The 15,625-nt window shown below is 56.6% G+C and overlaps 1 protein-coding gene across 2 annotated transcripts in view; it reads left to right on the top strand.

The window, feature by feature from the left end:
* Positions 1 to 6,176: 6,176 nt before the first annotated feature.
* LOC138805078 (glutamate receptor ionotropic, NMDA 2B-like) overlaps positions 6,177 to 15,625 on the top strand; it is a 191,083-nt gene continuing 181,634 nt past the window's right edge. The window contains exons 1-2 of one of the 2 annotated variants that reach the window (XM_069989655.1): positions 6,177 to 6,222; positions 7,303 to 7,766. The gene's annotated coding sequence lies outside the window, so the exon portion shown is untranslated. Of the gene's footprint in view, positions 6,223 to 6,848; positions 6,960 to 7,302; positions 7,767 to 15,625 lie in introns of those variants that run through there. The other variant, XM_069989654.1, reaches the window with a different exon arrangement.

Raw genomic sequence — 15,625 nt, 5'->3', positions numbered from 1 at the left:
CTTGAGCTGAAGAGCTGAAGGACAGCGCCCAGGCCCAGAGTTCAGGCCCCACGACCGGACCCCCCCCCCCAAAATAAAAGAAAAAAGAAAAAAGCCGGAAGTGGTGTTGTGGCTCAAGTGGTAGAGCGCTAGCCTTGAGCTGAAGAACTGAGGGACGCACCCAGGCCCAGAGTTCAGGCCCTAAGACCGGGCCCCCCCAACCCCAAAAAAAGTCTTACGGACTTTCCTGTCTGGGCTGGCTTTGAACCGTGATCCTCAGATTTCAGCCTCCTGAGTAGCTGGGATGACAGGCATGAGTACCGGTGCCTGGCTTGTAGAATTCTTGCAAGGGCAGTGAGGAGCCGGGCAGCTGGCAGGGTCTGATCAGCACAGCCAATGACACCCGCAGCGATCGCCCGTCTTTGCTCCCATCCTCGCCCAATCAGTCGCTGTAGGCCTATTTAATTAAATCTACCAGTTGATCTGATCACAGGAAGGCTTCCTTGCTTATGGACACAGACACTTTAATCACTGGGAAGATATGCCCTACATTTAACGCGATGAATTGCCATTTTGATTCATATTAAGTCTCTGGTGAATCTGTGTAGTGTAGGTCACTTCTCCTGGATTCCTTCCACTCCACAGGGATCCAAAAACTCAATTAGTTGTCTTCGTTAGTTACTATCTCTTCTTCTCATTAACTAATGGCACGGGTCTCTTTCTGGGCCACCCAACACGTTATTTAACATTATTCTGTCTCAGATTCATACAAGGCATCAAAAGGTAGACAGGAGCCGTGGACGGGAACCGTGGACAGGAGCTGTGGACAGAATACATAGCTCAGCTACTCTCAGGTTGATTCCAGATGGTTCTATGTTGACACAAGTGTCAAAAGGGCAGATGGGCAGGGGCAGAGGGAAGATACCTGCAGTTTCGGTTATCCGTTTTCTATTGTTGCTTTAAGAAATCATCACAGCCTATTGCTGGTGGCTCCCACCTGTCATCCTAGCTACCCTGGAGGCTCAGATCTGAGGATCAACGTTTGAGGCCAGCCTGAGCCAGGGAAGTTTATGAGACTCTTATCTGCAAGGAACCACCAAAAATAAAAAATAAAAAAGGGCAGGTAGAGAGTTGTGGCTCAAGTGGTAGAGCGCCAGCCTTGAGCAGAAGAGCTGGGAAGTGCCCATGCCCTGAGTTCAAGCCCCACCACCGACAAAGAAAAAAAAGAAAAAAGATCATACACTGGGCCTCACTCTGCGTCTGGGAAGAACATCACCATTTCATGAGATCCTGATGAAGGTTTCCTGGGGTCAGGGGTCAGAAGCATCACAAAAGCTGCCCGTGTGTCCTCAGAGATTCACAGTGAACTTCCTCAGGCCAAAGGAAGTATCTAGTCCTGGGTGCTGGGTGCTATTTAACTGGGTTTCTCATATTTGATATTTTGAACTTTGTGTGTGTGTGTGTGTGTGTGTGTGTGTGTGTGTGTGTGTGTGTGTGTGTGTGTGTGTGTGTGTGTGTGTGTGTGTGTGTGTGTGTGCCAGTCCTCTGTCTTGAACTCAGGGTCTGGGCACTGTTCCTCAACTTTTGTGCTCAAGGCTGGCGCTTTACCACTTGAGCCACAGCTCCACTTCTGGCCTTTTGGTGGTTCATTGGAGATAAGGACTTTCCTGCTGAGCTTCTCACCACGATCCTCCGATCTCAGCCTCTTGAGTGGCTGGGATGAAGATACAGACTACAGGGCAGTTCTTGGTCTCGCTGGGCCAGCCTGGACTGAAGAAATCCATCCCTGGGGTTAGCAAATCCGTCCCTGGGGCCGGCCAGGGCCGCCTTGCTGTCCATCGTGTCCCCCCGCGGGTTTTCTTCATGTTCTCCGTGCTGGTGCACTGCGGCTGCCCGCTGTCCCCAGCTGTTCCCAGCTCTCAGCCGCCTTGCTGGGCGCTGGGCTTGGACGTGTTTGTCGAGGGCGTGTGTCCTGCTTTCTTGGCTGGTGACTTTTCTGACACAATAGCTCGGGCGCGCCCCGCTGCCTTCCATTCTCTGCAAACACGCATTCCAGCAGCGGCCTCCACAAAGGCGGCTCAGCGCCGGCCAGGCTCAGAGAGCAGGACTTAACTGGGCCTTTTCAGGATCGATGTGAGCTGGCCCCTCCCTCAGGGACAACAGGACAGGGGACAGACAGACTCGCCAGCCCTGTGAGTGGGTTCCATCAGCCCAGGGAAGGATTCTAAGAGGCCTTGTCTTGCCTTGCAATGGGGCTTCTTGGCTGGTTTGTGGCTGTTTGAACTGCACCGCATCAGGGAACATCCTAGTACTTGAGGCACAAAAGCCATGGGCCTTGAATGACCACAGGAAGGCCACTAAATTGTGCTCCACATCTTGGCACAATTGAGCCATGCTTAGTTAGGTCAAAACTTGGTCTATCAATCTCACAAAAGACCCAAGTGGATTTCCCATGTCTGTCTGTTTTTTTTCTCTTCCTTACTTTTCTCTCTCTTTTCCCCTTCCTTCCCCCCTTTCTCTTTGGTGCCACTCCTGGGGCTTGAACTCAGGGCCTGGGTGCTGTCCTTGAGCTTCTTTGGTTCAAGGCTGGTGCTCTACCACTTGAGCCATACCTCCACTTCCAACTTTTCTTGGTGGTTCATTGGAGAGCAGAGTCTCACGGACTTTCCTGCCTGAGCTGGCTTCCAACCACGATCCTCAGATCTCAGCCTCCTGAGTAGCTAGGATGACAGGTGTGAGCCACCAGCACCTGGCTCTATTCAGAGCTATTTTTATTTAATGCAACAGATTAGGCAAGTTAGGCGAAATAGTTAATATTCCGGAAGGATACAAAATCTCAAAAAAATTTTTTCAAGAAGAAATAGAAATCTAAATAGGTCTGAAATACATAGAGGTTGAATTAGTAATTAAAAATCTTCCTACAGTGCCACCCCAGTGCCAGCTGGCGTCAATAGTAAATTTTATCAGGCCTTCAGAAAAGATAACACCATGCTGAATAAACACGTTCAGGAGGAAGGACGGGCTTCGTTCAGCTTGACAGTGCTAGTGCCGACTCAAACCCAGATAAAGGGGGCACAGGACAAGGAGCCAAGGAAAATCTCTTCCCAGGAGTGTAGCAGCATCCTCTAAAACCAAAAACGTTCCAGAAAGTGAAATGAAAACCACAATGAAAAAAATCACTAAAGACGCATGGAAATGTTCACCGTCAGAAAGCCCCACGCTCTTATACACTGGAAAAATTAAAATTTTTAATTTTTTTTGTGCCTGTACTGGGACTTGAACTTGGGTCCTTTTAGCCTTCTATTATGACTGAATTTTAAAAAAAGTTACATACCTGTCATCCCAGCGACTCAGGAAGCTGAGATCTGAGGATCACAGTTCAAAGCCAGCCTGGGCAGGAAAAGTCCGGGAGACTCTTATCTCCAAGGAACTACCAACAAAACCCAAAGTGGAGCTGTGGCTCAAGTGGTAGAGTGCCAGCCTTGAATGAAAAAGCTCAGGCAATTTGATGCTAGTACACTAGACACATAGATGTAAATATGACAATGAAATCCCTATGTGCAATTAATTTATGCTAATCCAGAAGGAACAAAAGAAAGCAACTCATGTAACTGTGCCTTGCCTACGGCTATCATCGGAAAAGCATTTACTAGCATTCACTGATAATTATTACATGTGAAGTTGGAAATTAGCAATTTTTTCCTGTCATTCCTTCAGCATTTATGACTTGCATGGAAAACCTTTTGTTTCCATTGTTCACTATGTGGGGCATCCCCAGGGAGTAATGATTTATATAATGAATCATGGTCAATAATGGTCATTATTGATTTTTGCTTATACATTTATGTATATTTGGGGTATATGCTGGTCCTGAGGCTTGAACTCAGGGCCTGGGCGCTGTCTTTGAACTTTTTCACCCAAGGCTGGTGCTCTACCACTCGAACCACAGCTCCACTTCCGGCTTCTGGTGGTTCATTGGAGATCAGAATCTCATGGACTTTCCTGCCCGGGCTGGCTTTGAACCTTGATCCTCAGATCTCAGCCTCCTGAGTAGCTGGGATGACAGGCGTGAGCCACCAGTGCCTGGCCCAAGGATCATATTTTAATCATGATCCCTGGTGATCTCACCCTAGCTTTCCCCGCCCCCTTCTCTACCCTGCCCCAGCCCCAGCCCCTTTGCCTGGGTATTTTGAGAGTGATGCTGAGCACTTTGGAGATAAAGCTGAATGCAAGCGCAAGTTGAACTGGAAACTTGGGTTTAGTGAGATGTTATTTATGAAGCTCGAATCAGCTCCTTGGAGAGTTAGGTTGTTGGTAGCTTGCCCCAGGGAGAGAAAGACTTTCTGGTACAAGAACAAGTCACAATCGCCCTGTTCATCTCCTTGCTCTTTCTGGATGTGAAGCTGTGGGATAAACGGGTTAAAGTAGATTGCTGGCAACTGTGAAAGTGGAAGGAAGAAACCTGTTGAAATTGTTCTGGGAAGGGGAGAAAGAGTGTTAGAAGGGGTGGGACTGCAATATATTGATAATCTGTGTGGAAATGTACAATGAAACACCTGTAATACTAATACAAGTTAACACGTATGCATATATAGTATAGACATACAGAAAGAGACACTCTGTCCATGTATTGCATGTATGTGTGTACGTGTATATGCATGCATGTATGTATGTATGTATGTATCTATCTATCTGGCATTGCCTCTATCTATCTATCTATCTATCTATTTATCTATCTATCTATCTATCTATCTATCTATCTATCTATCTATCTGGCATTGCCTCTCTCAGTCCTCCGTGAGAATTTGTTTTTCTCAATAAGCATTGCTGGGGGATACAGTCAGACCCCTTGTCTCGTTAGAACACACTTTCCTTTGGGGCTGTGAGGAGGTGTGACAGGACATCATAATTTGCCACATCAAGGAATGGCGTTTCAGATTTGAAAACGCTGCCCGGCTCCTGACGTAGTTTTAATGAAAGGTCTGTGGTTCACAGGGGCCAAGTTGTTTGTAAAAAATGTGTAAAAGTAGCCGGGTGTCAGTGGCTCCCACCTGTCATCCTAGCTACACAGGAGGCTGAGATCTGGAGGACCGTGTCTGGAGTCCTGGCTGAGATCTGGAGGCTGAGCAAGGGGCCGCAAAGTCGGCTGGACACGGCCCCCCGTGGATGAAGCCGGGCCGCCATTCCGATTTTAAGGAGAAGCCGGGTCGCCATTCCGATTTTAAGGAGAAGTCTAGAACCGGCGGGCCGCGGTCCAGCTCGGCCCTGCACAGGAAGCCGGCGCAAAGCGGGCCGGGGCCTGGCCCGGCGACAGAGCGCCCGCCGGACAGACGGCCTGCGCGCCAACGAGCGGGTGTGAACGGCGTGAACAGGCGTGACAGGTGTGACCGCAGCTCGGGTGTCCGCGAGGCTGGCGTGGGTCTGCGGGGTGCCCCGGACCCTCATCCCGCTCCCACTTACCTCAGCCCGCACCGTCCCGGGGCTCGAACTCCGGGCCTCGAATTCCGGGCCCGCAGGCTGCGCTTTCCCTGATTTTCTTCCCTTTCCCCTCGAGGCTGGCGCTGCACCGCTTGAACCGCAGCTCCACTCCGGGCTTTGTGCTGGTTAGCTGGAACTCGGGAGAACCCCGCAGACCCCGCGGTCCGGGCTCCATACGGGCTCCGGGGGCGATGGCTGCGGCCCCCAGCCACGCCGAGGCTCCTCGACCGAGGCTCCTCGAAGGCGGGAACCGAGCCAAGCGCACGCCTGGCTGCCGGGCCACGGCCGCCGTATGCAAATTACCGCCTGTCAATCATGCCTCTCGACCTATCAGAGGCCCCCATGGAGGAGTTTAGCCAATCAGAGGCGCCCGGGCGCGGCCCCGCCCTCCTGAGGCCCCGCCCCCGGCCGGGCCCCGCCCCCGGCCCGGGCCCCTTCGTTCGCCTCAGCGGCCGGCAGGAGGCGCCGCCGACTCGGGGTTCGGCCTCGGGTATCCCCCAGTTCGACCCCGTGCCCGGCGCCCGACGTGGGCCGCCGCCCCCGCCAGGGTGCTCGCGATCCGGCGGGGCGGAGGCGGGGGCGCAGGCCCGCGGGGAGGGGGCACGCGCCTGCGTGTGCTGTGTGTGCGTGTGCGCGTGCACGACCCGTCTCGGGGGGTGTGAACCCCAAATCCAGCCCTGGCCCGGCCACCTGTGCGGTCCCGGGGCGCTGCCGTGCCGGCAGGGCTCCTCCCACAGGGCTCCGGACGCCGACCGACCGACTGAGGTAAACCTGCTGCGGGAGGGAGGGGGCCCGACCCCCGACCCTTGACCCCGACCCCCGCCCGCGCCCACGGAGCCGCGGTGAGCGCCCGGCGTCGGGCCCGCGGGGGGCGGGGCTGGGCTGCGGGGACCCCGGGCTCGCCGTCCATCTCTGCGGGTTTTGGGGGTCGAGGGGACCCCCGGGGGGGGACTCGTCGTGGTTCTCTGCGGGTTTGGGGGGCGGGGGCCGGGGCTGGGCCGTGGGGACCCCCCTCCCCTCCTCCCGGGTCCGGCGCGGGGCTCGCGTGGCAGGTGAAGCCCGCGAGGACGCGCGCGCGCGCGGAGGGGGCGGGGCAGCGCGCGAGGGGGACGGCGGCGGGGGCGCGCGCGGGGGGCGGCGGGGCAGTGCGCGTGCGCGGAGGGGGGGGGTGTGAGACGGCGGCGGGGGCGCGCGCGGGGGGGGCACGGCGGGGGCGCGCGGAGCTGAGCGTGCGCGCGTGCGCGGGGGCGTGCGTCCGCCCGAGCCAGCGCGCGCCCTGCGAGCGGAGCCCCGGGTGCGGCGCGGGCACCGGCAGCGCCGTCGGCACGAGCCGGGGTGGGAGGAGGAGGAGGAAGGAGCGGAGGCAGGAGGAGAAGGAGGAAGGAGAGGAGGAGGAGGAGGAGGAGGCCCCGCCGCCGCCCGCGCAGCCATGGTCCGGGCGCCCCCGACCTGTCAGCCCCGCGGCCCGGGGCTTCGGCCGCACCGGCCGGCGCGTTCCCAGTGTGAGTGACTGCCGGTGCGCGCCCGCGCGTGCGCGTGCTCGCGCGCGCGCCCCCGCCCTCCGCCCCCCTCGGGTCGCCCGTCCCGGCGCTGCCCGGCGGGGCCCGGCCAGACCTCCCCGGAATTATTTATAGCGCGGGGCGGCGGTTTCCAGCGCCCCCCCCCACCGGGGTGCGGGGCGGCGGTTTCCAGCCCCCCCTTACACACACACACACACTCGGGGTGCGGGGCTCCCCCTCCCCTGCCACCCACTCCGGATCTCTCCCGGAGCGCGCTCCCCTCCCCTCGCCGCCCCCCTCCGCCCTGACCCCCGCTTCTCTCTCTCTCTCTCCCCCCCCCCCCCAGGAAGGGGCGGCCGCGGGCTCAGCCATGCTCCGCCGCCGCCGGGGGACACAGCCGGCGCCCCGCTGCTCCGCCCCGAGCCTCCGCCGCTGAGCCTCCGCGAGGAAGAGGAGGGCGAGGAGGAAGAAGAGCCGGGCGCGGAGCCCCAGCGACCGCGGGAGCCCCACCGAGCGGGCCGCGGGGGGGGGGGGGACCGGGGCCACCGACAGACCGACCGACCGGACCGCCCGCCCGCCCGCCCGCCCGCCGCCCATGCTGGGGCCGCCCCGCCGCGCCCCGCACCCCCTGGCCCGCGCCCCCGGACCCCGCGCCCCGGCCGCGTCTGCGCTCCGGGGCCGGATTTCCACGCGAGCTCCCCGGCTCCCTCCCAGGTGGATATGACAGCCAGCACCCGAGGCCGGAGCCACCCACCATGCTGGCCGCTGCCCTGACCGGCCCGGCTACAGGTTCGGCTCTTACCCACCCAGGTGAGCCCCGCGCCGGCCGTGCCCCCCCTGCCACCCCGCTCCTCACCGGGGGCGAGGGGCTCCCCGCACCCCCGTCCCCACCCCGGACCACACACACACACAAAAGGGGTCTCTACCATTCATTCCCTTCAAGTGGATTTTTATTCATTTATTTTTGGGTAGCTCCCCCCCAAAAAAAGGATCTGAAAAATAATGCTTTTTTGGGGGGTGGGGAAGACTTCTTACAAAGAAGGAGGCCTCTTTCCCCTTCATCATCAAACAGGTTTTTTTTGGGGGGTCCTGGGAGGGGGCAGGCGGGAGGGTGGGTGGGTGTCTGGGTGAATGATGATTTTCTAGTTAAATGCCATTTTCTTCACCCGGAGCTCCAGCTATCTAGATCCCCCCCCCCCCACTTCTCCCCTTGTGCCTAATGTCTCCACCCCCACCCCCACACCCCCATCTCCTGGCTCCATCTTTCCACCCCATCCTAATGATCTTCTCCACCCTTACATTAAAAATCAGGAGGGAGGATTACAGCCAGGGTCGCTGCGGCCATCCCGAGGGCGGACCGCTGGGCCCGCGCTGCCTCCCGTCCCCGGAGGCCCGGTCGCCCAGGGGCCCAGGCTGGCTGGAGAGGCAGGATTGCCAGGTTCCCCCCTCCCCGGGGGGGGGGGCACTGAGGGAGACCTTAAAATCCTGAGCTCGGCAAGGAGGGACTGTGTCTGTAATCCGCTTTTTCATTTGGATTTTTTTTGGGGGGGAGATTTCTTTATTTCTTTATGTTTTTCAATCATCCTCCACGCCAAGTGTTCTCTCTCTGAGCTGTAAATTTCTCCTGTGTCTACACATCTATTTATACCCACACATTCCTCTCCCCTCCCCCCGTCCCCCCCTTTTTTGGGGGGCAAACTGCTGGAGCTCCGCGGTTGCAAATGGCTATCTCTCCCTGAGTTCAAAACGCCGAGCGTGTGGGAAGGGAGTCCACACGTGAGGGAGCTTTTGTGCTGAACAAAGGGATGGTACTGACCCCGCACGTGTGTGTGTGTGTGTGTGTGTGTGTGTGTGTGTGTCTTACCAGCCCTGAAAATCGCATGGATACTTCCATTTCCCCCACCTCCCCCTCTCATCCATTTTCACAATATGGCAAAATGTGGGTTAGGCAGCATTTTAATGTGTGTGTGCATGTGTGTGTGTGGGGGGGGAGGAGAGCGGAAGAAATGGTAAAGACTTAGTGAAATGATTCTTCTGTGAGCCACTTGGGCAAGCCAAGGTAACTCCTGAGGGCAAAACAAGATGGGATCACGACCCGGCTTGGGGGGGGGCGGCAGCTGGAGCGTCCGTTCTTCCCGGGCCCACCTTCCTGCCTCGCTCAACAGACAGCTGCAAACTCGGGGAACAGGCACACAGCAGCCTGAGCTTGGGATCAAGGTCTGGACGGAATCTAGAGCAGAATCATCAATAATGCTTTCCCGATAGCTCATCCCCTTCTTTATGTGTGTTGCTTATTTTCCCCTCTCTGGTCTTAAAAAAGCGAAGCAGCAATGCTTTGGAACCATTGAGATGGAGGGGCAGCGGAAGGCGCTCGTCCCACCCTCTACTAGATGATTATTTAAAAAAAAAAGAAAGAATTGGCCAGAAAGGGTGGATGGATGTCAGCCAGATGCCCTGTCGTCCTCTCTTGCTTCAGAGTGTGTGTGTGTGAGACTCCAGTCTGTGCCCGAGGTGTCTCTGAGTGAGAGGTTCGAGTCCCACCGCATCCACACATCCCCGAGGTGCACCTTGGAGGTCCCTCAGCTGGCTTCCCCACCTGCTTGCTCCAGGAAGGGGGTGGGGTGGGAGAACTCTTCATCTTACTTCAGACTAGCTCAGAGGCAGGGGTGAGGCGGGCCATGATTGCAGGTGGAGTTGGCAGGCGAGTACCTTTGGGTCTCCCAGTGCTTGGTGTGGAGTGGGTTGGGGCGATGGCGGGGTCTCAGCCCCCCCCTCCCCACTCACCCAGTGGGACAAAGCCAGGTTTCCGGCTGTCATGCGTGGGCCCGGGGACCCACCAGCAATGGGGAGGGAGGGGTGACAGAAGGTGGGTGCAGAGGAAGAGAAGAGAAAGGGCGTGAGGAGGCTGTGGAGGGGAAGGACCCGAGTGGGGGTGAGGGGTTCTGACTGGCAAGGCCTCTGGGGGAGTGGCCACAGGTGGGCCGTTGCGAGGTGGGGGGAACCCCCAAGGCGAGGGGTCGGGGTGAGGGGGGAGCCTTTGTTCTCCTCTCCTCCTGGCTGCATGAATTGCCGGTCGGGTTGGCTTTTTGTCTCCTCCTGCCCCCTCCCCCCCGGCATGCGTGACGCGGTTGCTGGTGGGAGCAAGAGCAGCTTTAATAGCAACGGAGGAGCACGCGTGGTATGCAATTAAGACAAGAAATTAATAGGAAACCAAGACTTCCCAGGAAGGCTCAGTGGTGCTGCGAAGCGAGGAGGCCCAGCCCCCCTGGGGGCCGTGTTTCTGGGGTGCCGAGCTGGGGTCCCCGCATGGGGACGGCCGCCCGTGGGCTCCGGCCTGCCTCCTCTTCTCACTCATTGGCCCTGGCTCGAGGAAGCCTGTCTTGTCTGCAGAGTCTGCCTCTGCTACTGGGTGATTTTTTTCTTAGGGGTGATGCAGCAGGCAGAGGAGTAAGTGAGGATAAATGGCAGGAGAGGGAAGGGAGGAGAAAAATCCCTCTCGAAAAATCACCCTCTCTGCACCCTCTCTTTTTTTTTTTGGCTTGAACTCTGGGCCTGGGCGCTGTCCCTGAGCGCTTGAGCTCAAGGTGAGCGCTCTACCACTTGAGCCACAGTGCCACTACCTCCAGCCTTTTCCCAGTAATATATTGGAGACAAGAGACTCACAGACTTTCCCACCCGGGCTGGCTTTGAACCTCGATCCTCAGATCTCAGTCCCCGGTGTAGCTTGGATGACAGGTGTGAGCCGCTGGTGCCTGGCTTCTTTCTCCTCCTTCTTTTATTTTAGTCTGGTTGAGAAGAGCGCCTCCTACAGGAGGAGGAGGGGACTGTAGGGTCTTGCCTCTAGAAAGATGGCGGCAGATTCTTGCTGGTCCTCTTGGCTTTTGGCCTCGTGGCCCCCGTGGGTAGGGCCTGGTGCAGGGGAGGCCGGGTGGGGAACGGCACCCGGGCTGAAATCAGCAGATGGAGGAAGTGATCTTCGGCAGGGAGAAGCGGGCTGAGTGGATCTGGCTCTCGGCATGTTTTTTATATCATAAGACATCTTTCCAGATCCTTCTCCGCTGGATTTGGGGATGGGGGCGGGAGAGGACAGGGAAGATGATGATGGCATTTGATGTTTCGCTGTTCAAGAATCGACTGACGATGACATCTGCGCTCGCCTCTGTGGGCTGACGTCCCTTCAGTTGTCAGAGGACGGGGCAGGGAGAACTGGCCGCGTGTCTGTGTGTGGTTGGGCGTGGTGGTTCCAAGCTAGTATGCTTCTCTTTCCTTTCTCCGTTTTGAACTTGAACTTGAACTTGGTCCCTGACCCTATTGGCTGGCACTCTATCAACGGAGCCACGCCTCCTCCCCGCCCCTTCCCTCTGCAGTTCCTCTTTTGAACTACAAAGATGGAGGTTGACCCAAGGGGGTGGGGTGTGGATGGTCTTGGCCAGGCACGGCTCTTCTGTTTTGTTTTGTTCTTCAGCCTCATCCTCCAAGCTTCCCTGACAATTCTAGAAAGTTCTCCTCACAGTTGACTCCCATTTCCCCTTCTCTGACACTGGGTGTGCACAGCTCCAACCTCGTGGAGTCCCTCCACCCCCCTCCCCCGCCCTCTCTGTAAATAAATAGAGATCAAAAGGGGAGTTATGGGTCTAATGAATTGTTCACATTTTATTAGAGTGGATCTCCTCTTTCAACCGCAGGGGATTCTCCAGAGACAGGAGATTAGTGGTGGGATTGATGGCCTCTTCCAGAAGGCCAGGGCTGGGCCGGCAGCAGGCAGTCCGGAGAGGGGTGGGCTTCAGGGCCTGCCCAGGCCCTGGCCATGGCACAAAACCCATTGGGTGCCTTAGCCCCGGGGGGGGGCAGGGATGGGAGAGTGGTGGTGTGAGCTGGAAGGGCGCGCTTGTGTTCGGATGTCCATGTTCCTCCCAGGTTAGTGGCCTTGTGGCCTTTCTCCGGGCCTTCTTGAAGCCACCGGTACCTGCTCAGGTACCGGGTGTACTTGGTGCCCCGAAATTCTTTTCACGCACCCGGCTGGAGAAGGGGAAGCGTGTGAACTTCTCCAGGGCGGGGAGAGAGATTTCAGTTCAGCACTTGTATTTAACATTGTTGAGTGACTAGTAGCACCTAATGAAATACACACGTGTGGACTGAGTGAATGAATGAATGAGTTAATGAAGCTGGGGGCGGGGGTTGTCTGGTCTGGTGGATTAGAGGAAACCGGGAACGTCCAGCTCTGACCTGCTAGAAAGATGTCCACTGCCGGCTTCTCATTTAAGAGATGGGGGAAACTGAGGCCCAGGGTCTCCAGTTTGATTTGCCTCAGGGCTGGGGGCTCCTCAGTACCCATGTCCGGTGCCCTGCACCACTGACAGGAAGGAGACCGGGAGGAGCTGTGGGTGGATTTCAGGTGGCCCCTTGTGCAGAGGCTCTGGGCGGCGCAGGCACAGCGCACACTCTGGCCTGGGGTGTGGCCTGGCGTTCTGCGGCTCTGAGAAGTGCCCAGGTCATGCCAGAGTTGCTGTACTGGAATCACAGGGCCAAACCACCACCATATCCACCCCTCTGGGCACAGCAGTCTGGCATAGACTCGAATATTGGGATCTTCAGAGCCTCAGCCTTGTGCTTGCACACATCAGCTGTCGGCCTGTAGATTGAAGTTCTCCCGTCTCCATGCTGTGTTCATTCTTTGGTCTTCTGCTTCTGTTTCTATCTTCTGTGTTCTCTGGGTCTTTCTCTTAACGGGTGATTTGCCTTCTTATTTTTTCTTTGGGTCCCCCCCCCCCCCGCTGTAACTGATCTTATTTGATATCTTGGCGTCTTTTCTCTTTCACATTGTCTTCTTTTATTTATTTAGATTTTTTTTTTGGTGCTAGTTGTGGGGCTTGAGCGCTGCCCCTGAGTTTTTTAAATTTTTAATTAATTAATTAATTTTGGTTTTGCTCAAAGCTGGCGGCTCTGCCTCTTGAGTCACACCTCCACCTCTGGCTTTTTGGTCTCACAGACCTTCCTGGACTAGGCTGGCTTTGAATGTTGACCCTCAGATCTCAGCCTCCTGAGTGGCTGGGATTGCAGGTGTGAGCCACTGGTGCCCAGCTCCTGTCTTTTCTAAGTGTGTGTGTGTGTGTGTGTGTGTGTGTGTGTGTGTGATTTCTCTATTCAGCTATTCAATAAATACCTGCTACAGACAGATCTGCCAAACACGGGGTGACCACTGGGGCTGGACTCTGTTCTCTGCCTTCTAGTACTGTGGGAACAGAGTGCTTGGAGACCAGCTCAGGGCCGAGTGAGATATCTCGGGAAGAGGGTGTGGGGAGAGAGGGATAGTCCATATTACAATTAATTTTTTTATTGTGACGATAAAGGTGACGTGCAGAAGGGTGACAGTGACATCAGTCGGGTCGTGAGTGCATTTCTCTGTGGACCATGTCTCCCCTTCCCTTGCTCTCTCCCCCAGATTGTCCCTCCCGTCCCCACCCACGAGTGGTAGAGTTCATTCTCCACGTGGTGTCCAGTGAGGACCACGGCTGCCTTTGTTCACCCTTGTCCCCTCATTTCTGTGCCCCCCCTTCCTTTTTTGTTGTTGGTTGTTTTCTGGTGCAGATCCTGGGGCTTGAACTCAGGACCTGGATTCTGTCTTTTTGCTCAAGGCTAGTGCGTTATCATTTGAGCCACAGCCTCACTTCTGGCTTTTTGCTGGTCCCTTGGAGACGAGTCTCACAGAGGTTTTCTATCTAGGCTGGCTTTGACCCACGATCCTCCTGTCTCAGCCTTCTGAGCAGCTCGGGTGACAGGCCAGAGCCACGGGCCCCCAGCCCATATTTCAGTTTTTCCCTGAAGGATGAATTGCAGGAAAGGAGGAGAGAGTGGTTTCAGGAGGAGGAGGAAGGACACAGGGAGAAGGAGCTGGTGGGGGCCCAGCCCTCCGTGTTCTGCACCCCCACTGAGGGAGACACGTAACGCAGGGCACGCGTGTATTCTCTGGCCAGCGGGAAGGGGGCCGGCTCCTTGATCTAGCTGCACCCAAGCTGTCCAGCCGAGGGGCTAGCGAAGGACGCACGAAGCGAGCTTCCTCCCTGGCCACTGGCTTTCTTGCTGGCCAGGAGGAAGAAAGGGAAGCTGCTGGTTGACTCTCGGCCAAGGACAGAGCTGGATGGGGGCCCAGGCCCGGCTGCTCGCAGCGAGGGGCCGGCCCGGGCCCGTGTGTTTCTGGAGTGGCAAAGACAGCGCCATGCACACACTGGCCGCTTTCACAGGGGGTGCAGAGCAGGCCGGGTGAGGGGTGTGGGGGGGATTGGGCAGAAGGGGGGCGCCCAGGACAGCCCCTGGGCGTGGCCCGATCCTGTAGCACTTCCTCCCTCACTGTGGACAGGGGAAGGGGCGGGGGAGACCCCACGCACCGCATCACCCAGCCCCTGGGGTTGTGGTTTGGACAGACGCCGCCCCCAAATTGATTTTTCACCTTCCAATCTCCACGCTGTGGTTTGCATTCAGAAAGACAATTCACAAAAACGAACCGAGGCTCTGCTGAAGATGCGCTCACTTGCTCTCTCATTCGCGCTCTCTCTCTCTCTCTCTCTCTCTCTCTCTCTCTCTCTCTCTCTCTCTCTCTCTCTCTCTCGCTGGGTGGGTGCTTCCCCCCTCTATCTGGGCACCCAGCCCTTTTCACTTTAGCTGCTTTTATTCAGGGAGGGGGCCTCAGACAGTGATCTTCCCATGTATACCTTTGGCATAGCTGGGATTACAGGCGCAAGCTCTCATACCCGGCCTTCAGCCTGAAGGCCAGATGCAGTACTCTGGGGCTGGAACTGTTGGGGATGAATTTCTAGGGGCCTCTGAAGGGCAGCCCTGGAGGCAGAGGCACAAGACTCTGCCTTTGAGGCCAGAGCAGGAGGGGAACTGAGGAGAGGCCAAGGTGGATCTATAGATGTCAGGCCTGGCTGGGGGTGGGAGGCGGACATGGTGGGCAGAATGCTTCACTGGACTTCCGGGTGTTGTAAGGGGGTGGGAGAGAGTTGTAGGTGAGAGCTTCCTTGAACTAGAGCCACAGCTCTACTTCCCACCTCTCTGCTGGCTCATTGGAGATAAAAGCACTTCCCTCCTCCCATCTTCTGGGGCCCCATCGGGTCATACGGATGTCAAAATAGAGGTTGGTGGAAGAGTAAAGAGGTGAAGGAGGAAGAATGAGGAGGAGAAGGAGAGGAAGAATGAGGAGAAAAAGAAAAGAGGAGGAGGAATGAGGAGGAGGAAGAGCAAGGAGGAGGAGGAGGAAGCATTAAGAGACACCTTTGCTGGCCTGACTGTGGCTTTAATCACTGATGGTTAGCCTGGCTGGTTTTGTCGTTTTTGCACAACCACCTTTTTTGGCTTCCTCCTTTCTCTGTTTTAAAATAAATGGGAACCCAGATGTACAGAGGTAGGAAAAAGAAAAAAAAAACCAATCAAGATCAAGATTTATGGATCTGTGTTCCTGAACAAAGCCCGGTGCGTTCATTTATTTATCTAGTTCTTTTCTGTTGTCTTTCTTCTGGATGCCTGTTGGTGGAGGTGGGCTCGGGAGGAGCGGTAGTGAGTGTAATCTGGGTTTTCGGGGGGTTGGTGTGTGTGGTGGGCTCCACAATATTCAGGGAAATCAAGCCAAACCCCATGGATCTGTGTTTTCAGACCTGGGCTGGTGGGTTCCA

Source organism: Dipodomys merriami, unplaced genomic scaffold (assembly GCF_024711535.1).
Source record: "Dipodomys merriami isolate MVZ:Mamm:240054 unplaced genomic scaffold, mDipMer1.0.p SCAF_384, whole genome shotgun sequence".
Taxonomy (NCBI): domain Eukaryota; kingdom Metazoa; phylum Chordata; class Mammalia; order Rodentia; family Heteromyidae; genus Dipodomys; species Dipodomys merriami.
Note: the sequence above shows the minus strand (reverse complement) of the source record. Positions and strands in the feature narration are given on the sequence as shown.